This window comes from Pleurodeles waltl, chromosome 11 (genome assembly GCF_031143425.1).
Source record: "Pleurodeles waltl isolate 20211129_DDA chromosome 11, aPleWal1.hap1.20221129, whole genome shotgun sequence".
Taxonomy (NCBI): Eukaryota; Metazoa; Chordata; class Amphibia; order Caudata; family Salamandridae; genus Pleurodeles; species Pleurodeles waltl.
In genome coordinates this window covers 104,829,928-104,853,842 of record NC_090450.1, presented here as the reverse complement: position 1 = coordinate 104,853,842, position 23,915 = coordinate 104,829,928, and positions in this window count along the sequence as shown.

Below are 23,915 nucleotides of genomic sequence, written 5' to 3'. Positions count from 1 at the left end.
GTGCTGACCTAGAGGAAAAGTGAAGTAAAAATGGATGTTTCTAGCCCGTACATTTCATCTCATGCATTGCCAAACACCTCCCAGCCTGGCCCAGCCATACATACACACACAATCCTGACATGCTAGCCTGTCCCCCTCCCCACCCTCTTCCATCCACGACACTCCATACACTCAGGTGCCATCCACCATGCTCACAGTGTACTCATCTGTTTGTCTGGAGGACCGTACAGTTGCGTGTACTGGGGCAGGACCCCATCCACCAGTTTCTCCAACTCCTCCGAAGTGAAGGCAGAGTCCCTTTCCACAGACACTGTAGCCATCGTCGCTTCCAGACACAGGTCACAGCAGCACTGGAAGTGTAGGTCCTATCCTGTTGAAGGTCAAGTATCAAGTGAGGGAACAGTAAGAAAATGGTGGCCACATCCGCGGAGGTGCTTACCGTCACCGCCGGCGTACATTGTTATTGGCTCCTGGGACCCATAGGGCCCAATGTTAACCAATGCTGAATTACACTGCGTCCTTCGACCGTCCACCGCGACGGTGTACAACGCTAGCGCAGTTACCTCATTTCCGCTTGTCCCACCTTACAGGTCAGGCAGCCGCCATTTCAGGGGTCCACATGGGATGGAAAAAAACTGTGTCACACCTATCTAGGCCTGGAATACAGACAGATACCGGCACATTGCGATTTTCCAATGTTTTAGCAAATAACACATTGTGATACCTAAGTGTTGGATGACCCTCTGCTCTCTGTTCTCCTCCATAGGGCACGTCTGCTGGGGCAGGTGATGAGATGGTGGCATCCTCCGGTGTACAGACCCCTGGTGGACCTGTCGACAATGGAAGAGAGACACATCATTATCACATACAGACTTGATCGTGCAACAATCCTGGAACTGTGTGCCCAGTTGGAGCCAGACCTGATTTCAGCTATCCGCCATCCCACAGGAATCCCCCCTCTAATGCAGGTTCTGTCTGTACTTCATTTCCTGGACAGTGGGTCTTTTCAAACAACAGTGGCCATGGCATCAGGGATGTCCCAGCCAATGTTCTCTAACGTGTTGTCCAGAGTGTTATCTGCCCTGCTGAAACACATGCGCGGCTACATAGTTTTCCCTCAGGTGGAGGATTTGCCCACAGTGAAAGGTGACTTCTATGCCCTGGGACATATCCCCAACATCATTGGTGCCATTGATGGTACACATGTGGCATTTGTCCCCCTCCCACAGGAATGAGCAGGTGTACAGAAACCGGAAACGCTACCATTCCATGAATGTGCAGATGGTGTGTTTGGCAGACCAGTACATCTCCCATGTGAATGCAAGTATCCTGGCTCTGTGCATGACACTTACATTTTGAGGAATAGCAGCATCCCTTATGTAATGGGGCAACTCCAGAGGCACCGTGTGTGGCTAATAGGTGAGGCCAAGGTCCAACACAGTTGACATAGGTGTCTGGGTATGGGGTTGTCCCTGAGGGTTAGTGTCTGTCTAACAGTTGTCCCTCGACATTTGCAGGTGACTCTGGTTACCCCAACCTGCCATGGCTACTGACCTCAGTGAGGAATCCCAGGACAAGAGCAGAGGAACGCTATAATGAGGCACATGCGCGAACTAGGAGGATTATAGAATGCACCTTCGGCCTCCTGAAGACCAGATTCCGGTGCCTCCATCTTACAGGTGGCTCCCTATACTGCTCACCGAAGAAGGTGTGCCAGATAATCGTGGTCTGCTGCATGCTGCACAACCTGGCTATGGGACGCCAGGTGCCTTTTCTGCAGGAGGATGTGCCAGATGGTTCTCTTGTGGCAGCTGTGGAGCCTGTGGACAGTGAAGAAGAGGAGGCAGAAGAAGAAGATGTTGACAACCGAAACAACATCATCATGCAATACTTCCAGTGAGACACAGGTAAGAAGATGTAACTGCTTCCCACCTCTCATACTATTGTTGGAGCTAGCATAAGTCTGTCATTTTCACTCAGTGTATGGATCCTGACTTGATACTTTGCCTTTCCATTTCACAGCTCTGGGTCCCACTTTGTGCCCTCTGCTATGTTTACTGCTGGCCTACAGAGTGTTACATTGGTATGTGAACAAGTACATTGACATTGCTATATTCCAGGGGTTTTGCAATTACACATTAGTGAAAGCACAGACAGACTCCAGATTGTTTTGTGATTCAAGTGTGTTTATTACAGTGCAAATTATTAAAGGGGGGTGTGAAATGGGATAGGGTGATAGTGGAGAAATGTCCATGGCAGAGTCCAGTCTATTTGTTTCACAGGTGCATTGTCCAATGGGGCATAGGAAGTGGAGCAATGGCAGTTTAAGGTGGACAGGGTGACAAAGTGGGAAAGAAGGGTGACATTCAGGGGGGTCTTATTTCCTGGCGGGGGTCTTTGCAATGTTTTCTGTCTTGTTCCTGGATCTCAGGGACCGTTTAGTGGGTAGTACTCCTTTTGTAGGGGGTGGGGTACTGGTGGCCTGTTGGTGTCACGGCCAAGTTCCTCGGGATCTGTGTGTCGCTAATCAAGGGCCCACCTCCAGGCAACACCAACTCAGATGCCGTTATGGCGCTGATGATTGGAGAGGCCAGGCAGGGGGAATGGAGAAACAGGAAAGGAACAGCCAGGAGGGAGATCTGAAAAGAAAGCTGTTATTTACAAAGAAAATATCAGCAACAATAATCATATCACTAAACGTCCTACAATAGAACACTCTTACTCGTTTTTGAATTAACAAATTACCAACAGAAACAAAAACTCCCACAAGACAGTTTAAAATCCAGATGATGGCACTCCAGACCAAAACAATTACTGTGAATTATAATCACTAAACTCCTTACCAAGAGCATATGCCGGGAGCTCAAAAGGAGTACTGCAATTCTTTACCATTTGTTCATCAATCAAGACATCAACAAGAAAATGACAGTTTGACTCGGAGTAATTCACGATCTTGTCAGCAGACAGAAATGGAAAATTCACTAACAAATAAATGGCAGCATCGAATTTTCCTTAATAACACACAAACATAATCTCAATGTTATATGAGTCCGTTAGTAAATAATTAACACCACAACATTGCATGAAAATTATCGCAGCGTAATCAACAGAGGAATGTTAGCGGAAAGAAGTCTAAGCTAAAAGGGAATCCTTTGTCCAGACGGCAGAGGGAAAGGAGAGAGGGTCTTACCCAAAGGAAGGTTCCAAAATAGTTAGCGCTGGAACCTGGGTGTGGCTGGTATTTATAGAGCAGCAACACTCTTCAGATGGCTATCGCTGAAGGCTTCTGGGGGTTGAAGTCCCAGTGAATGATGAAGTCTTAGAATGGGGGCAATGTAGCCACCATCGAGCACTGCCTCCATGCAGATGGAACTTGCCACACAGATGGCCTGAAGGACGCGATCTTTTGTATGAGATGGTGCAGCAGTTGTGCACCCCTTTAGGGAGACCATCGTGGGGGGCGTTGCTGGGACTGCGCAATGGTTTGCGACCGTGCCAGTTCCAGTGATTCCAAATCCTGACAGTTGGTCCTGTGACGGGGTCTCCTGTCTACTAGCGCCGGCAGAGGTGGAGGGCTGTTCATCATCCAGGCTAGTGTCAGGGGCCCGTTGGTGTGCCACCGTGTCCCTCCTGGTGTTGAGAAGGTCTGCCAGCACCCTGCAATGGTGACCAGGGTGGTGTTGAGGGACTTCTAGTCCTCCCTGATCCCCAGGTAGTGTTCCTCCTGCAGCCGCTGGGTCTCCTGAAACTTGGCCAGTACCGTGCCCATGGTCTCCTGGGAATGGTGGTAAGCTCCCATGATGTTGGAGAGTGCCTCGTGGAGAGTGGGTTCCCTGGGCCTGTCCTCCCCCTGTCGCACAGCAGTCCTCCCAGCATACCTGTTATCCTGTGCCTCTATCCCCTGAACCGTGTGCCCACTGCCACTGCCCCACGGTCCCTGATCGTCCTGTGTTAGTGGGTTTGCATGGGTTCCCTGTAGTGGTGGACACACTGCTCATTGACGTGTCCTGGGGACAGAGGGATGGGCCCGCTGGGTGGGTGCTGTGATGGTGTTTCATGAGGGGGGAGGTTCTGTGGTGGTTGTGACTGTGTTAGGGGAACCAACTGTCTTGAGGTCCCTGATGGGCCGGGCTGGTCATCTTGATCCAGACGTGCAGAGCTGCTGTCATCACTGTGGGCCTCTTCTGTGGGGGGACTGGATATGTCTGGCACCTCCTGTTCGGTGACATTGGGTATGGGTCCTGTTGGGGTGTAAATGCATAATTTAGTGTCTGTGTGTACCATCTTGTGGAATGGGTGAGTTACCCTCTACTCCTGTGCTTGCATTATTGCAGTGGCCCTTGTGTGATTGGTGATTTTGGGGCATGAGTGAGTGTCTCTACTGGACAGACTTTGGTGATGGGTGTTACATGCAGGGCTTGATTTTGGGATGTGTGGGTTATGTTAGTTGGGTATCTGTGGGTTGTTGCGGTGATGGGTGTGAGGGTGAGGGTGGGAGTATGTGATGGCATGCAGGTGGGCTGGGGGGATAAAATATTAAAGATTTGCCTTACCAGAGTCCAGTCCTCCTGCTACTCCTGCGAGGCCCTCAGGATGCATTATTGCCAAGACTTGCTCCTCCCATGTTGTTAGTTGTGGGGGAGGAGGAGGGGTCCAATGCCAGTCCTCTATACAGCAATCTGGTGTCTGAATACCACGGAATGTCCCTTCCCCCGTAGGTCGTTCCACCTCTTCCTGATGTCATCCCGTGTTCTTAGATGCTGTCCCTCTTCGTTGACCCTGTCGACGATTCTCCGCCATAACTCCATCTTCCTTGCAATGGACGTCTGCTGCACCTGTGATCCGAATAGCTGTGGCTCTACCTGGACGATTTCCTCCACCATGACCGTGAGCTCCTCCTCAGAGAACCTGAGGTGTCTTTGAGGTGCCATGATGTGGTGTGGGTGATGTATGAGGTGCTGTCTGTTGTCATGTGTGAGGGGATGTGTTGGTGTGTGTTGTTTGAGGTGCGTGGATGTTGTTTAAGTGATGGTGTTGAGTGTCTGTAGAAGCTGGTGTTGTATAAGGTAGTCTCTCTCTCTGGCCTTCTTTCAGAATTTTGGTTGTAAGGGTTTGTGGGTGATGTGGGTGTGTGCTTTATATTGGATTGGGTGTGTGGGTGTGGTGTGTGTATGTGTGTCAGGTGTGTGTATTTTGAATTGTCCAATGTGGTTGTGTTTTGTAATTGTGTGTGTATTTTGAGCGCAGCAGTGTGTACCGCCAATGGATTACCGCGGTTGAAAGACCGCTGCGTTCATTCGTGGGTCGTGATACTGTGGGTGCATTCCTGTTGGCGTGATGGTGTAGGTTTTGGGATCGCCAGTTTATCACTGACCTTTAGTGTGGCGGTGGCGGACTTGTGTGGGTGACTGTATTGTGGCGGACTCCGAGCTGAGAGTCGTAATACCTGTAGCCGAATTCCACTGCCGCAATGATATGTTGGTGGTCTTCTGCACGGCGGAAAGCGGGATTTACCTCCAGGGTTGTAATGAGGGCCTAAGTCTACTCCAAATGGTGCAGTAGCTCCTTAAAACACACCTACTTTAGCTCTGGCTCACAAACATTTCTGCTTTTTTTTTAGTTATTCCTTATTCCTTTGGTTAAAATAATGATCTCTTGTATGCAAACTCTCCCGACACAGGTCTGTTGTTTTTGTGCATACAAAAACTAGTATCAGATATTCTATTCATTAGCCTAATGTTTGCCTTTTCGTATGGTTGTTCCCTTTGTAATGACCACTTCTTAATACATACTAACAATAGTAGATATATTGTTTACTCATGGCCCACTTTACAAATACATGGCTAAGCAGAATAAATGTGCATACATAACATTTGTCTAGCTTTTTCTATGACATACATTATACATTCTTAACCTACAAATGTTTGTATATGAAAGTATAGTGAAGGGGGGCTTTGCTTCTGCACCATATAGGATGTGGTGGACCTGTTAGCTCTGGCATTCAGCAAAGCAATTTTTTGTCAAAGACCTTAAGCAGCCTGCAGTAGCCTCTCTACTTCCTATCTGTTGGTGGTAATTAACCTTCTAATCGCAGGGTTTCAGACATTGCCTGTGTTTGGCCTCACTTATCAGCTGCGGCTGTGAAACCTTTTCAGAATGCGAGCTTCTGCCATTTTCTCAGCATGCCCCATGCAGCATATTTCTTTTTCTTCTTTTTTTTCTTTCCTCACCCTCAAAAAATATGGTTGACCTAATGGCAACTCTAGGAACATATCACGGCATGCTCTACCCCTCTACTGTTCACACTATATTTTCCTCCTCATTTGAAGTACTTAATGATGAACTTTGGTAGTGGCTGTCTATTTCCTCCCATACTGCTTGTGCCCTTCTCGTCATCATTACATTTTACATTATAAAGGGTATTTGTGGACTGCTTTTTGTCTGCACTTATTGCCATTTCCTCCATTTATTAATGTTATAAATTGCCTCATGTCATATGTATCCCAATCACCCAGTGACCTTGTCTTATATGTTGTCACCATTTCCTGCACAACTACGTACACACTTCTTTCTCCAACTTACAACAGAGGTGTTCCATTCAGCAGCTTGCTCTTTTATTGTTGTCACCTGCTTAACCTTATTGCATGGGCAAAACTAAATCCTCCTAGAAAATATCTCACACTACAATTCATTACTTCATGATGGCCAGTGATTTGTCCCCTCATCTGTTACGAAGTCAAAAAGGGTGAAAAATGATCCTCCTTCACCTATCATGTCTTCTAATAATCCAGTTACCGATACTATGCTTGACAAAGTGAGGGGTTTGCAACCTTTATCTGTGACAACAATAAAAATTTTTAACAGACTGAAGATTGAGGGACTACTATGGATGGTAAAAGTGTTGAAATGGAGTAACATGTTGGTTCACTTCTGGATATTGCTACTAAGTTCCATGTGCTTGAACAGGAGATTATGAAACTCAAACTCATAAAGGGGATTTGGAGAACAGGATTGTTGTAACAACCTTTGCCTGCATGGTCTTCTGGAGGCTCTTGAGGGTCCCAGTATGCTTGACTTCTTGAAGAAATTTCTCCCAGACCTTCTGGTCCTCCCCCCTTCTCCTCCTCTTAATTTGCAAAATGCATATGGGCTGGGCAGACGTAATCATCACTCATCTAAACCTGGAAGAATTATTATGCTTTTTCTTGAACTTGTAGATGTTCTTTAAGTCCTGAAAGCCGCCAAGGAAAAATACCACCTGGTCTGATCTGGCCATGTCATGTTAATTTCTCAAGACATTTCCAATGCAACAAATGCCAGACAAAAAGAGTTCCTTGCTCTGGGACCTCAGATGAGACAATTGAACTTACAATAGAGCATTCTCCACTCCTGTTTATGCAAGATTACCTATGAGGACACGGCAAGATGTTTTGAGAATCCTGTGAATTTTTTTTTTTTTTCTTCAGATGATTACATTTCAAGGTATGGATACTGCTGTTCAGGAACCCTAAGACTGTTACTTGTGCATGTTATCTCAATCTCTTCTAACCTCTTGCTTAATGACTTTTTATTCATAACTCACTTTATCTTTTTTCTGCTGTTGTTCTTGTTATGGTGTTGACAATTCTCATACGACTTCTCAATACTTCTCTTTCCAGATCTGGATATTTCTTTTTGATCTGCTTTCTCGTCTGTGTTTTTGTGTGTCTACTTTCCTTTTGTATCTTCATCAGTATTCTGTGAGTGCTTAAATGTTACTTATTTACATTGAGCCTGTCCACCCTTTCTCCGTGTTGGTTCTACAAAATGGTATCATTTTGTCTCCCTTGCCTTGTTTACAGCGTGTTTCCCATATTTCTTTATCCTTATCCTCATGTAACTAACATGTTTAACATTGTTGCATGGAATGTTCGAGGTATTGGCCACTCAGTTAAAAAACAAAAGGTACTTTCTCATTTATCCAAGCTGAACTCTCATATTGCCTTTTTACGAGAAATGTGCTTTTCTGCTGTAGAGTCAATTTAATTGAAATTACCAGGTTTTATTCTCTCCTGTTATTGATCAGAAAGGTAGTGTTGCTATTCTCTGCCATAAAATGTTGAAGCTACAGGTTACATCTAGTGACTGTGATACTGATGGCCGACGGGTTCAGGTTGATGCAATTATCCAGAACAAACAAGTTTCTCTGTATAGTATTTATGGCCCAGCTAAAACCGACCCTAATCTTTGGCACACAATTAGAGTAATACTTGTTTGCATTTGTAACCCCAATATAATTATAGCAGGTGAATTTAACCAATGGATAGATCCCTTATCAGCCATAAGGTCTAAACGTAAATCCCACAGTATATTCAAATCGACCTTCACTGCTCGAACATTATTTGATGTATGGAAAGCATGTAATCCTGGTACGTTTGAGTTTACTTTCATCTCAAATCTACATCATATAATGCATAGAACTGATTATGTTTTAGTTCCAAAATCCTTGCCACACAATTTACAATCCTCTGAAATAGGCTACATTTTTACTTCTGATCATGAATCAGTTTTGTCTTCTCTTGATTTTTCTAATATTGACCCCAAATCTGGCAAATGGAGATTCAGTAACTCCCTCCTAACCAATGAACTATTGATAACTAATGCCACTGTTTTTATATAATACTTTTTTCAGTTTAAGAAATCTACTGACTCCTCCATTACTTAGAATTGGGATGATCTGAGGCCTTTTTCAGGTCTTTCGCTTTAGCTTATTTGCCAGGAGGAAAAACGATCGAATACTCAATTTCTAATTCCACTCCAACAAAATAAAATGCTTGAACATGCCTGCTTTACTTCTAAACCCTCCTCAATGTTTTCATGACCTCATTAAAGCCAAAGCCGATCCTAATAAACTTGATACCGTCGATGCCTGCAACATTTTGCTCAAACCAGACACACTTCACCATAACTTCACCATAACTTCACTACATTAAAATGTAAATTGCAAATATTACTTCTACTTTACATTTATCATGGTGGAGGAAACCTAATACCATTCAGATTATGATTGCACCAAATGCCATCTATACTATTTTCATGTTCTACTTTAAAATCCCTAACTACTAATTTGAACAAATTGACTTTATTTGTACCAAATGGTTTTGGAACAATAAACACCCATAGTTACAAATGGGGTCTCTAGTTGGTAGAGGTATACACCCTTGTCCAAGCAGGGGCCAATCAATCAATCAATCAATCAAGGATTTATAGAGCGCACTAATCATCCGTTAGGATCTCAAGGCGCTGGGGGTGGGGAGCTACTGGTCGTAGAGCCATGTCTTGAGGCGTTTCCTGAATGTCAAGAGGTCTTGGGTCTGGCGAAGGCGGAGCGGTAGGGAGTTCCAGGTCTTGGTGGCTAGGTGAAAGAAGGATCTTCCTTCGGTGGTGGTGCGGCGGATGCAGGGATGGAGGCGAGGGCGAGGCTGGAGGAGCGAAGATTGCGGGTGGGGGTGTGGAAGGTGAGTCTGTCGTTGAGGGAGGCTGGGCCTGTGTTGTGGAGGGCCTTGTGTGCGTGGATGAGGAGTTTGAAGGTGATCCTCTTTGACACTGGTAGCCAGTGAAGGTCTCTGAGATGGGGGGAAATGTGGTCACGGCGTGGGATGCCAGAATGAGGCGGGCGGATGCGTTCTGTATTCTTTGCAGTTTTGTTAGGCGTTTGGTTGTTATTCCTGCATATAGGGCATTTCCGTAGTCCAATCGGGTTCTGACCAGGGCGTGGGTGACAGTTTTCCTGGTTTCGACGGGAATCCACTTGAAGATTTTGCGGAGGATGCGGAGAGTGTTGTAGCAGGAAGAGGAGATGGCATTGACCTGCTGAGTCATGCTGAGTGTGGAGTCCAAGATGAAGCCGAGGTTGCGTGCGTGGATGGTGGGTGAGGGCGCTGTTCCTAGGGAGGTGGGCCACCAGGAGTCATTCCAAGTTGAGGGGTTGGTGCCAAAGATGAGGATTTCTGTCTTTTCTGGGTTTAACTTGAGGTGGCTTGATTCCATCCAGCTGGCGATGGCGTGAAGTCCATTGTGGAGGTTGTTCTTTGCAGTTGTAGGGTCTTTCGTGAGGGAGAGGATGAGCAGAGTGTCGTCTGCGTAGGAAACTATGTTGATGTGGTGGGTTTGTGTGATGTTGGCGAGGGGGGCCATGTAAACGTTGAAGAGCGTGGGGCTGAGCGAAGATCCTTGGGGAACTCCACAGATGATTCTGGAAGCTTCTGACAGGAACAGTGGGAGGCGGACTCTCTAGGTTCTGAATGAGAGAAATGACGAGATCCAGTCGAGTGCCTTGTAGCGGATTCCAGCGTTGTGTAGGCGTGTGCGGAGAGTGTGATGACATGCTGTGACGAAAGATGCGGAGAGGTCCAGGAGGATGAGTGCTGCTGTTTCTCCTTCATCGAGCATGGTCCTAATGTCGTCTGTGGCAGCAATGAGTGCAGTCTCAGTGCTGTGGTTTCTGTGGAATCCGGATTGGGAGGTGTCGAGTACCTTGCTGTCTTCCAGGAACTGGGATAGTTGGCTGTTTACCATTTTTTCAATGACCTTGGCTGGGAAGGGGAGGAGGGAGATTGGCCGGTAGTTCTTGGGGTCATCTGGGTCTGCCTTTGGTTTCTTTAGCAGGGCGTTGATTTCTGCGTGATTCCATCTTTCTGGGAAGGTGTCTGACTCGAAGGAGCTGTTGATGGTTTTGCAGAGTTGGGGGGCGATGATGATGTTTGCCTTATTGAAGATGTGGTGTGGGCAGGGGTCCGATGGTGATCCGGAATGGATGGAGGCCATGGTGGTGGCGGTGTCCTCTATGTTGACGGGGGTCCAGGTGTGGATGAGGTGGGTGTTGCTTGGAGCGTTGGGTTTGTGGAATCACATTTTACAGTTCTTAGGTATGCTATGTCTGGTGGCCCCTGTGATACACAATGACAATCTCTGCACAGGCCCATCATTAAATAAAGAGGCCTACAAATGTAATTCGCTACTGCTAGGAACGCATTATGTTGCAAGGCTTGCTCTCCGAACAGCCATCATGAAATATCATTGTCATTGCATGCTAGCTGAAGCAATCTCCCTTCTGGAAAGTACCAGTCTGAGTACGTAATGTTCTCAAGTTCTGTCACAAGATGGACCATGTGATATTAGGCACATAGTCCACCTTGTGTAAAATCCTTTTCTATGCTTTTTGTTACTATATATGGTATGATAGGAAAAACTACCTTCAGACATAATGGAGAAATAGCCATACGTCAATCATAAGTCAATGCCAAAGAACCAATAATACGCTGAATTATGTTTGTGGTTTAATACTATAAAAGATCATTGTATTACTTCCTTGTATTGGGCTGCTCCTGTACATTAGTACAGAGCATCCTCCATGTACATGTCTTTCTATTCCTATCTCTAATAAATCTTTTATGTTTATCTAGAAGAGCTGGCTAACGGTCGTTTGTATCTGGATGGGTGTTGAATAATTAGGCTTCTACATTTGGTGAAGAATGCAGTCTCGTTCAGCGGATGACTCCCTGCAGCCCAGCTCCTGTTTCGGTCGGGCCTACTACTGAACAATCAATTGGACAAGGCCCCTCCTGTGACGCAGGCTTGGGCTGTCGTGAGTATCTATTGCTGCCTCGTGATCCTGCTCTTGCTGTTTGATTTCTTGTATTAAGTGTAAATATCACAAGACAGGAAGGTAACTGAGTTGTTTTGTTAATGTGTTTCCTGCATAGTGTAGTGTTGATGATGGAGTTATGGTTAATAGATATATATACCGTACCTCTTAGTCTGCTTTTTTTTCTTATTGCATTTGTTCTCTGTCTCCAGTGGCATGCCAAGGGCATTTCTTCCTCCATTGCGGGCTCCTCTAATACACCTCGTGAAAATATTCAGATAGTTAACTATAGTCGTCCACCGGATGCTAGCATTCTGTGTTAATTTGGTCCTTCCATTGTATTACACCATTTCCTTCCTCCCTGCGCTGCAGCTGTATACTTAGATTAGCTTCCTGTATTTCATGTAGATTGTTACTGTTAAAAACGAAGTCCGAGGAATAGAGGCAACTAGCGGTGTTGCTTCAGAACACAGCGCGAGTCGCTGTTTTGCAGTCCCCAGCCGGAGGGGCTGGGGCGGATAACTCTGGCCAGAGAGGGTGTTGTAAAAGGGCGTTGCCCAGATGTGGGATGGTAGTGGTCCGTTCCAGGTTCTATGTGTACATTTTAGAGGAACTGGCATGTGATGTCAGCATCCTTGTGTTTATAGGAGTCATAGTGGTTCATTCCAGTAACTGGATGATAGTGGTTCATTCCAGTGGAGCAGGCAGGCTCTGTTTGTCGTGTTAAACAATTGTTATGTTATCTGTTTCCTGTGATATTGCAGCTCTTTGAACAATGCTTATGGCATATTGAACTATCGGCTACTCATGTGAAATGGTGTAAACTATAGATTCTGGTTTGATTACGTGTGTGTGTGTGAAAGTGGTTTTTGAGGTATAAATACGTGTGTGTGTGAAAGTGGTTTTTGAGGTATAAATACGTGTGTGTGTGAAAGTGGTTTTTGAGCTATAAATACGTGTGCGTGTGAAAGTGGTTTTTGAGGTATAAATACGTGTGGTTTTTGAATAATGAAGGAAGGGTGAACCACAAGGTGGTGTACTGTGATTTAATTTGACTGCATGCATTTGCGATTTAGGATAAGAATTTTTAGAAAATTTAAGACTAGGTGGGTGGACTCCTGGGCGACATAATACAGATTTTTACAACAATTGACTGATTTAATCTGCAAACATCACACAGTACAAACACCGCCCTGCACTCACTACATACTTGATACAAGGGGTGGGAGTAGGATCACACAGGGCTAGTTGTACTGTGACCCTTGTCTATGGTTCTGCCGTCACATGTGGTTGCCTGACTTGTTCACCGCTATTGCATTATCTGTGTGTCACTGGTCAAGGATTTGGTCCAGTTTCCAATATCATACAGCCGCACCCTGTCCCAGGGCAGGAAAGCAAGGGTGTGATATATTATATCTTTCCCTCCTGACTATTCTGTCATCTCTTGATTCACCCCAAAGGACGCCAGTGTGGATGCTGTCCCTAGCACCTTGGGTACTGTCTGATTTCAAACTTTGTGTGAGCTAAGGTGGACATGGCTGGCTGAAATTGTGGCATGAATGCAGACCGGCTTCCTGCTTCTACTAATAACTGATTGTTTTGGCAGAGATCGGCTCTGTGTGTGAATGCACCCATTATTGTCCCTTCTGTGTCACGGGGTATGAGCGGTGTAAAGAACGCACCAACATCCTACTGTTTCCTGGAGTGATTGTAATTGTCTTCGTGTTATGTAACAAAAGGCTAGGGTAAGACAGTCATGGGGAACCTTCTCAGTAAAGACAAACTTAACACGCAGCAGCCAAGCCCCCCTAAGGACAGTCCAGCATATCAAGTAGCTACTAAAGAAGGCCTACATGCACTTCTGTACTTAGAAAAATGGCATAAATTGACAGCTAAAAGACCAGACTTGCAGTTTCCCATTACTGGCACCTATGACATGAATAAAATAACATACCTGAGACAGATGTTGACTCTCAAGGGACGCAAGATTAGGGGTTTAGAATGGGACTCTTTTTTCGCATGGACCTCCTATTTAAAAGAATTACGGTTGACTAGCGATGTGAAAAATAAAGTACATAAAACAATGTTGGAATGGAAGAATGAGGGATGTGAGAAGAGTAAGAGGAGTGAAAAAAGGGAAGAGAGGAGAGAGAAAAGAATGGAGGTGTTGGGTACATTCCCGTGTGTTCCTGTGGTAAGTGCACATCCACAGGAAGAAAGGGAAAAGGGAATGACAGAGGAGGAGGTTGAAGACCCACTCATTGAAGACCTCCTAACAGGGAGAATAAGTAGAACAGAAGCGCGTGTGGAGGAGCCAGCGCAGGCAGCAACAAAAATAACAGTAACACAACCCCAGGAGCTATCACTGGCACAGAAAAAGGCACAGACAAATGAAGCACGCCAAGTGGCACTGAGGTTGATAAGAGAGGAAATGACAAAAGTAGAATTAGATGGGCTAAATGAGCATGAAATATTGGAGGAAGTGAAAAATTAAGTGGTACATATGGCATTAAAATTGGATAAAGAAAATGAAAAACTAAAGGAAAAAGTAGAAAAGAGAAATAAAAAGATTAATTTACTGAAGACACAATGGAAACAGCAGTTTCAGGATACAACACTAGATGAGGTTAGAAGCGTAACAGACTTGCAGGAAATAATATGGGATATATGTGTTTTCACTCACAAAACCAAACACAACTCCAAAATGTTAGAAGCAGCGCAAAATGAGGATACAAATGGAGGAAGAAGAAGAAATAGCTTATCAGGAAACATGTCACAAGGAGGGACGCCAAGTAGCTCCTCCAGCATGTCAAGAAAAACACCCAGTAGTTCCCCTGGTATGCAAAGAAAATATTTTTTTTTTAAATCAGATGGGAAAGTGTGTAAGTCTTTAATGAAAGACCTGGTAGATGGGAGGCAAAAATTGGTGGACTTAAAGGACGAACTGACTAGGGCATACAGGGAAGAACTCGTGACCTTAGCACGCACAGAATTAATGACCAGGGGCCCACAAGTACACCAAAAATATACACAACAAATGTCAAAAGACCTGCCCGCAGAACACCATTGGGACACCTCGCGAATGAGCTTTACTAATGAGGAACTTCAAGGGTGGGAGGATGAAAAATTGTACGGAATATTACAAAATGCTATACTAAAGTTACAAAATTGGGACACACTGCTACAAGGGCTAAATACAGCACAGATACTACAAGAATTAGAGGAACAGAAAAAGATAGTGCATCAGATGCCTCTGAGAGAGGTGCCCACAGCTACCATAGGGGAGGAGGGCCACATAACAACATACGTCTACGTACCATGGCTTCGCAGTGACCTGTATGCCTTCACCATGGACTACCCGAAACTACGTGAAGAGCCACAGAAATGGTACACAGAGTTGAACAGAATAGTGGCAATGGGGGAATTTCTGTGGAAGGATTTACACATGTTGTTCAGCATAATAATACCACAGGATCTCTGGGAGGATTGTAAGAAAGTGGTACAATGGGCAACCGAGGAACCAGAAAGGGGTAAAGGAGGGGCACCAGGAAAAGCAGTGGAGAAAGCAAGAGAGAGGGTAATTAAATACATCAAAGAAAAGGTACCAGAAGAAAAGACAGACTGGTCAAAAATAATACATATAAAACAAGAAAAGAATGAAAGTGTAACAAGTTACTATGACCGGTTACTCCAGGTGTACCAACAGAGCAGTGGGATGAAGAACCCACTAGGAGAGGCGATGCCAGCATTTGTAACTAACTTTGTGTATGGATTACAGCAACCCATACAGAGTCACTTACAAACTTCACTTATGTGCTGGCAACAAGAACCAATTGACAAAGTGTTAGCAGCAGCTAGGTACTGCGCTGATTACCAGGAAAACATACAAAAAACAGAGGAAGAAAAGGTAAAAAAGGATAAAGTGAAACTTATGGTGGCACAGGAGAGGTTTTACAACAACAGTCAGGGAAGGGGTAGAGGAAGAGGAAGGGGCAGGGGCAGGGGACGAGGGGAAAGAGTACCTTTCACACCCCCGCCAGGCACTACCTGTTTCCACTGCAATCAACAAGGACACAGGAAGGAAGATTGCCCACGGCTAGCTGGAGGACAAGGGGGCAGAGGGCAACAGAGGCAGCAGCAGGAAATAACACTACCACCCCCACCCTACACCAACAATGCATACGATGCCTACCCCTATGAACAGGCATGCGCTGGGTGGGGCACGCATCAAGACACACCACAAGCACCACAAAGAGGACACGGGTTTCCTCCTCCTCCCCCAGAGGCAAACTTTATGGGACTGGTATTATCAGTAGATCAAGCCGGCCCCTATGTGGAGGGGACAGTGACGAGCAAAACAGTGCCATTTCTAGCAGATACAGGGGCCACTAGATCAATGCTGAGAGCCTCCGATATACCAAATGCACCACTTTCAAAAGTACAAATTACAGCAGTGGGGATGACAGGGCAACCCATGGACGAATTCCTTACACAGCCATTAACACTCACGGTAGGTCCTATCACCGTTGACCACCAATTCATCTTCACTAGATACTGCCCTGTAAATTTGCTAGGTAGGGACCTACTATGCAAGCTACAGTGTACTATTAGATGCTCAACAGAAGGCATCTTCCTGGAAAGCAAGGAGAACGGGATAATATTACAGGCATTCACCCATTGCACCACAGTCCAGCAGGAGCAGTCACACACTCTTCCCCCTGAACTACAAGAAGTGGTCCCCAAAGAGGTATGGGCAAAGGGGCCAAATGATGTAGGAAGAATTCTGGACTACCCACCAGTGAAAGTGTTGCTGCGCCCTGGTGCAAAGTTACCACAGGTACCACAATACAAATTGGCAAAGGAAGGAGAGGAGGGTATAGCTCCAGTAATAGAAGATCTCTTGAGACAAGGAATATTGCGGGAAACTAGAAGTAGCCCATGCAACACTCCGATACTCCCTGTGAAATAGGCAGCAACAGGGCCCAATGGAGTCCCGATATATAGGTTTACTCAGGACCTTAGAGAACTTAACAAGGCAGTAGTACCATCATTCCCAGTAGTTCCAAACCCAGCAACCATATTGTCAAATATTCCAAGTACAGCCACCCACTTCACCATCCTGGATCTCAGCAATGCGTTCTTCTCAGTGCCTCTACACGAGGATTCCCAAGATCTTTTTGCGTTCTCATTCAGGTCGAGAAGACTCAAGTGGACACGGTTGCCTCAAGGCTTCTGTGATTCCCCTTCAGTCTTCTCGGACGCTCTGAGGTCAGACCTTGCATCACTACATCTAACGGGAGGATCTACTCTGATACAGTACATTGATGACTTGTTATTGGCCTCACCATCACAGACGGCTTGCATCCAAGACACAGTGTCTCTACTGTGCCACCTAGCAAGGAAAGGACATAAGGTCTCCCAAAAGAAGTTGCAGTTCTGTCAAACAAAAGTGAGGTACCTGGGACACGAGCTATCCCAGGGAGTTAGGAAATTGCTGCCTGATAGGATAGCCACTATAACACAACATCCAAGACCAAAGACACAAACAGAGGTTTGTGCATTCCTGGGGGTGGCAGGCTACTGTAGACACTGGATACCAAACTTCTCCCTGATTGCAAGACCATTGTTAAACTTAACTCACAAAGATGTGCCTGACAAGGTACCCTGGCCGGAACAATGTGAGGAGGCCTTCCAAGAGTTAAAGAAATAATTGTGTGCCGCACCAGCACTAGGTCTCCCTGACTACACCAAGGACTTTCACTTGTTCTGTCATGAAAAGGGGGGCTGCTCACTAGGGGTCCTAGCACAGAAACACGGTACCTACTACCGTCCGGTGGCTTATTATTCAGCCACCCTAGATCCAGTGGCAGCAGGCCTTCCCCCATGTTTAAGAGCGGTAGCAGCAGCGGCCCTCGCAGTAGAACAATCAGAGAACATTGTCTTAGCACACACATTAATATTACATGTTTCCCATGCAGTGGACACGTTACTTACCACCACCAAGACGGAGCACCTGACAAACGCCCGCCTCTCACGCTATGAGCTAACACTGCTTGCGCCACATATTAAAATAAAGAGGTGCACTACTCTGAACCCCTCCTGCCTGCTACCAACTGAAAGAGATCACGATGACCCAACAATAGACAATTCCTTCCATGATTGTGTTGCAGCAACAGAGAGACATACTAAAGTTAGGCCAGATTTGAGAGACACCCCATTCCCCGAGGCAGAAGGCGATCTATTTGTCGATGGTTCGTGCATCAGAGACCACACTGGAACAGTACAGGCCGCCTATGCTGTAGGAACGGCTAGGAGGTTACTAAAAGGAGGGAGGTTACCATCAGTAACAAGCGCTCAAGCGGCAGAACTGATAGCACTGACTAGAGCATGCAGATTGGCAGCGGGACGGACAGCAAACATCTACACAGTCAATATGCGTTTGGTGTCACGCATGACTTTGGTCAGCTGTGGGCAATGAGGGGGTTCCTCACCTCAGCAGGCCAACGGATACAACATGCATCACTAATAGTTGACTTGCTACAAGCTTTACTGATGCCCAAGAAAGTGGCAATTGTAAAATGCGCAGCACACACCTCAGCAAAGGAGTACGTCTGAATGGGAAACGCATTTATTGACAAGGAAGTACGAAAAATTGCACTTAGTGGGTGTGAATACGAAATGGTTCAGGTAACGCCTGACATAAGAAGTAAAGAGGAAAAAACACACTTTTACCCAAAAAGCGTGCAGCTACAGGCACAAGGAAAGGTATGTGAAGAATGGGAGGGGGCAGGTTGTAAGAAAAACGAACAAGGCATTTGGGTGGGACCAAATGGGAAGATATGCTTGCCCTCCCTGTTCCTGACCTCCATGGCACGGCTCTTCCATGGCCCCTCACATGTGGGAAGGGATGGAATGATACGACTGTTTTCACAGTGCTGGTTCAACCCAAAATTCAGACAATGTGCAGAACAGTTGTGTAAAAGGTGTACCGTGTGTGCACAATATAATACAGGAAAGGGCACCCCAACAGCACCAGGCCACTTTCCACCACCACACGGACCCTTTGAAAGTCTCCAAATGGATTTCATTGAAATGCCTCCGGTGAATAAAATAAGATATGTTCTGGTAATAGTGTGCATGTTCAGCAAATGGGTGGAGGCATACCCAACAAAAATATGTGATGCACAAACTGTCGCAAAGTGTTTATTAAAAGAGCTGTTACCGCGTTTTGGGGTGCCGACTCTTTTAAGTTCAGACAATGGACCAGGATTCATCTCCCAGGTTATTCAGGGCCTTTGCAAAGGCCTGGGAATAACTCAAAAGTTACATTGTGCATATCACCCACCGGCAGCGGGAGCTGTGGAAAGAAGGAACGGGGTATTGAAGAATAAGATAGGGAAGATATGCGCAGTGACAGAGTTATCATGGATAGACGCACTCCCATTGGCACTCCTTGCCATGAGGAGCACACCTGACCGCGTCACAAAACTGAGCCCACATGAAATTATTTTTGGTCGCCCCATGAACATACCAGGACACATGTCAGTTGCCCCGTTGGCTATAACTGATGATCTCTTGTTACAATACTGTAAAAAATTAACTGAGACACTCCGTTATCTTCACCGCCAGGTGTTGCAGGCCTTACCAGAAGAAGGTACACCCCCAGAACACGGACTGCATCCTGGAGACTGGGTGTGGACAAAGGCCCACACCAGACGTCACTGCCTTCAACCACGGTGGAAGGGACCACACCAAGTCTTGTTGACAACAGCCACAGCCGGGGAGAGCAAGATGGCGGCCGCGTAACGCAGCCGCGAAGCGTCTGCTCCGACCAAGGAAACCTCCCAGTGTTGCGGCAGCTCTCCCGCTGGTCGGAGCTTCCTTCGGCAGTCGCGCTTAGAGGAAAACAATGTAGCGGCATTTTAGCAACATTGTGCTGACTCGCGTTGCTTCACCTGCTCCCTCCCTCTTTTTTTTGGGGATGACTGTCCCAGGACTGTCAGGAGGGGCGGCACAGGGGAAATATTGCGGATGACATTGCTTTTTGAAGGACTGCTTTTCATGTGAGGATTGTTCTAGGCTACTTGGCTCTTGGTTTCTGCGGGGCCCTTTTTTTTTTTTTTTTTTTTCGTGGGAGAAGTAAAACTACGTGGATTTGCTGACGGAGGCTAAAAGGATTGCAAAGCGCCTTCCCGGGATGCGGTCTGGACTGCTCCTGCTCCTACCTGAAGACAACTACAGGTCTGTGCTCACGGGTCCCAATTGGGGGCAATTTTCGACGTGGACTCAAAAAACGGTCAGAGTTTCTTTATTTTATTACAAGTATTTGACACTGGGCGTATATTATAATAACGCATTTTGCATTAAAAAGCAAAAAAAAAAGGTAAAAGTGCCACCTAAAGGAGTGAAAAATGTGACTCTGTCTGGGTGAGGCAAGCCGGTAAGAGTAAGCCTGTCAGCACGGCGGGGGGGGGTACGGATATAAAACAAGGCTTAGGTGAGAAGGCTGTCTCCAAAAACAAGAGTGCTTCACTGGACAGGTATTTTGAGAAAGGGAAGGACATACTGGTGGGGGGCATAGATACCCCCCCGCCGCCGTGGAGGAGGCTGATCCTCTAGTAAACGAGGAGATGACGGCTATAGATGTGCCCCCCCCGCATGAAGGTGGGCAGAGTGATGCTGAAGATGTGGCAACTTTACTAAAACAAGCTACCGGGAGTCAGATGGAGCAGAGGGAGCAGAGGGAGGGCGCACAAGGCGCTAGGTCATTATTACAGGTGGAGCGGAGGCCAGTGGAATTACGCGATAATGAGACAATACAAGGAGACAAGTTTTTCTCACTATCAGATCATTCAAGTTGGTCAAGCAACGAGCAGCTGGATTTGGAGGCGGATAAAACTTCTTCTGAATTCGAATCTGAGGTGTCCTCTTTGGCACTGGGAAAGGAATTACAGGAGAGTGGCAGGAGTGCCACTGTTAGGAAAAAACAGAGGAAGAGAAGTGAGCAAGTAGGACCTAATAAACACTCCACTAACCCATTGGACACTAAGGGTCTTCAGGGGCTTCAGTGGGAGTATTCCAAGGATGATTTAACTCTATATGATAATGGTGAAAAACAGCCTAATCCTGTGTCACTGGAAACCATATATCAAAGCATTATGGAACATCGAGAGGAATCTAAATTAGAGAGCCGTAGGACTCAAATGGCTTGCCGCAAGATGCAAATCCAAATTCGTCGAGTAGCTAAGACATGTTCAGAGTTTACTACACGGATGGAAGAAGCAGAGACCCGGATCTCGCGTCTGGAGGATGAGGCTGGAGCTCGCCAGTCATCTCGAGAAATGATGGAGAAACAACTTGAGGACACTCAGTGGAAATTGACAGATTTAGAGGACAGAATGAGGAGGAATAATCTGCGCGTCCTGGGTGTACCAGAAGGACTTGAAGGATCAGATATACATAGCTTTATGGTCGCACTTTTTAAGGAAGCTTTTCCGGACTTACACCAGTGGGACTGGGACAAAGAGGTTCAAAGAGCCCATCGATTTCCTTTTAGCAAAATAGGACCAAACTCAGAAGGAGGAAGTGGTAGACCTAGAGCAATATTAATCTCTTTGCTTAATTATCAGGCAAGGCAGTCTATATACGACCGAGCTCGACCCAATGCTAGAAGTAAGGCTAAGGGATGTGAGTTTTTTGTGAGACCAGACTATTGCCATATTACTGTTGAAAAAAGGTGGAGGCTCCGGCAGTTAATTCAGCCATTTCAAAGTAAGGGGGCACAGGTTTTTTATTAAATCCGGCTAAACTGAAAGTAGTAATGGATAATAGGACTTACTTCTTCACAACAGAGGAGAAAGCAAGGGCTTTTTTGGGTGGACTTAACGGTCCGGTTCCCTAAGATAGATTTCTGGATTGGGACATAGGGGTGGGGGTAAAGTAGAGAGGGTTAGGAGTCAAGCCCTGAGAAGTCGAGCCGGGGGTAAGAGAGAAGCCTCTTAGGATTAATCCCCCCTTTAGGAAAAAATATATATTTTTTTTGGCTGAAACAGGGTTAGATAGAGAGAGATAAAGACAAAGAAAGGGAGAAAAGGTAAAAGAAAAAAAGAAAAAGAAAATCATGCACTGGGTAGGGACGGTCGGAGCGGAAGCTTTACCATCATTAGGGACAGTGAGATCCCATACTCTCCATAAATTGGGTGTAAGGGTAGGGGTAAGGGGTGTAGGGGGGTGGGGGGGTGGTTGGTAGTAGGGTTGGGGTACAAGGGGTGGGAGGATGGGAGAGGGGGGAGAGGGGTGGCGGGGAGTGGGGGGGCACTAATATAGGCAGAAATGTTCAGAACAATTTAATGAAGACATATCAAAAGAAGAGGATGTATAGGATTCAATATCAACAAGTTGGTTTCTTTAAGGGAGAAAGTATTGACGTGAGTTTGGTACATCAAACTGAGTGATATGGCAAATAGATTAAGGATTTGTACACTGAATATTTGCGGTCTAAATAGCCCCCAGAAAAGGAAAAGAGTGGCAGCTGGTCTTAAACTAATTAAATCAGATTTATATCGCTTGCAGGAAACACACATTGCATGGAGTAAGCGAGAGCTCATACGAGAGCTTGGGTTGACGCCTCTTGTTTGTACCAGACAGGAGGTTTCGACACGTGGGGTGACGATACTTGCCAGAAATAACAATGTACAAGTTTGTAGATCTCGAGCAAGTAACGATGGGCGGTGGGCTCTCTTAGAATTATCCGTGAATACATTTAAATTTACCCTCTGCACTATATATGGATCAGTTTTGGACGAGGCTGAGCCTCTGGATACGTTGAACATGGAACTAGTTGGATGGCCCTTACCAATAATTATTTGTGGCGACTTAAATATTCATTTAGAGGTAGGTAGCAGGAGCATGGGCACCCAGAGTTTATATCAGGGACGAAAGCCTAAAGTATGGAAAGCTCTAAGGAGGTTAGTAAGGGAACATGGGTTGGAGATGTCTGGGAAAATATTAAAACTGTAGATCCAGGGTATACCTATTACTCGTTCCCACATGCTAAATTGGTAAGGTTGGATTATTTTTTCGTATCACAAAACTTAATCCATGGGGCTGAAATAGAATGCAAACCCAGATTCTTATCAGATCATAATCCATTAATATTGTCCATAACAATTAAGGGACCATCTAATCCGCGTCGTGCATGGACATTTGATAGGAAATTGTTGGTTGACCTAGGATATATATCCCATATGAAAGGGTGGATTCACCACTTTTTTTATATCAATAGGAATACGGCAGATCCGGGGATGGTATGGGATTCATTTAAAGCTGCAGTGAGAGGTGAAACTCTTAGCTATAGTTTGGGAATACAGAAAATTAGGGGGAAGGAAATTTTAGAACTTCAAGAAAGATTAATAACAAAAGAGAGGGAATTAGCTAGTAAAATTACTAGTAGAGAAGACATTACTCTCACTCAGACCCAAATGGCGATTCTTAAGGCTAAAATAAATGCTTACTTGAATAAAACAGTGGCAGCCGTCTATCAAAGTCACCGATTGGAGTGTTATGAATATGGTGAATCCACAGGAAAAGTCTTAGCTAGACGGGTCAGACAAAAGGCAGTTAAACAGAATGTTTTGAATATAATTGATGGTAATGGGCGGAAAAATACAGAGTTAGAAGGAATTCTAGAGGTTTTTAAGGGTTACTATCAGGAGCTGTATAGTGAAGATATAGTGTATTCTGAACAGCTACAAAAAAAGGTTAGTGAATTTCTGGGGGGATTAAAGAGTACAAGGCTCTCTTCTGAGGAACAAATTACATTAGATGCACCAATTCGTATTGATGAGATAATTGAGGCAGTAAGCTCCCTGGCAACAGGGAAAGCTGCTGGACCGGATGCAATACCACTTGAATTTTACAAGACCTTCCTGATAGACATTAAAAAGGATATGCATAGCATTTTTTGTATAGCGCAGGCAGGTCAGGCACCCTTATCGTGGGAATGTGCAAGTATTATAGTGCTAAATAAAAAGGATAAATCAACAGAGTTCCCCAGTTCATATAGACCCATATCTTTGTTAAACGTAGATGGAAAGATTTATGCAAAGATTTTGGCCAGTAGATTGGCAAATGTGATAGTCAGGCTGGTTAGAAAACAACAACATGGGTTTATTCCGGGTAGAGATACAATAGATCATATAAGAAGAATAATAGCCATGTTTGATCTTGCAGAACTATATCAAACAAATTTAGGATTATTACTTTTGGATGCCGAGAAGGCATTTGATCG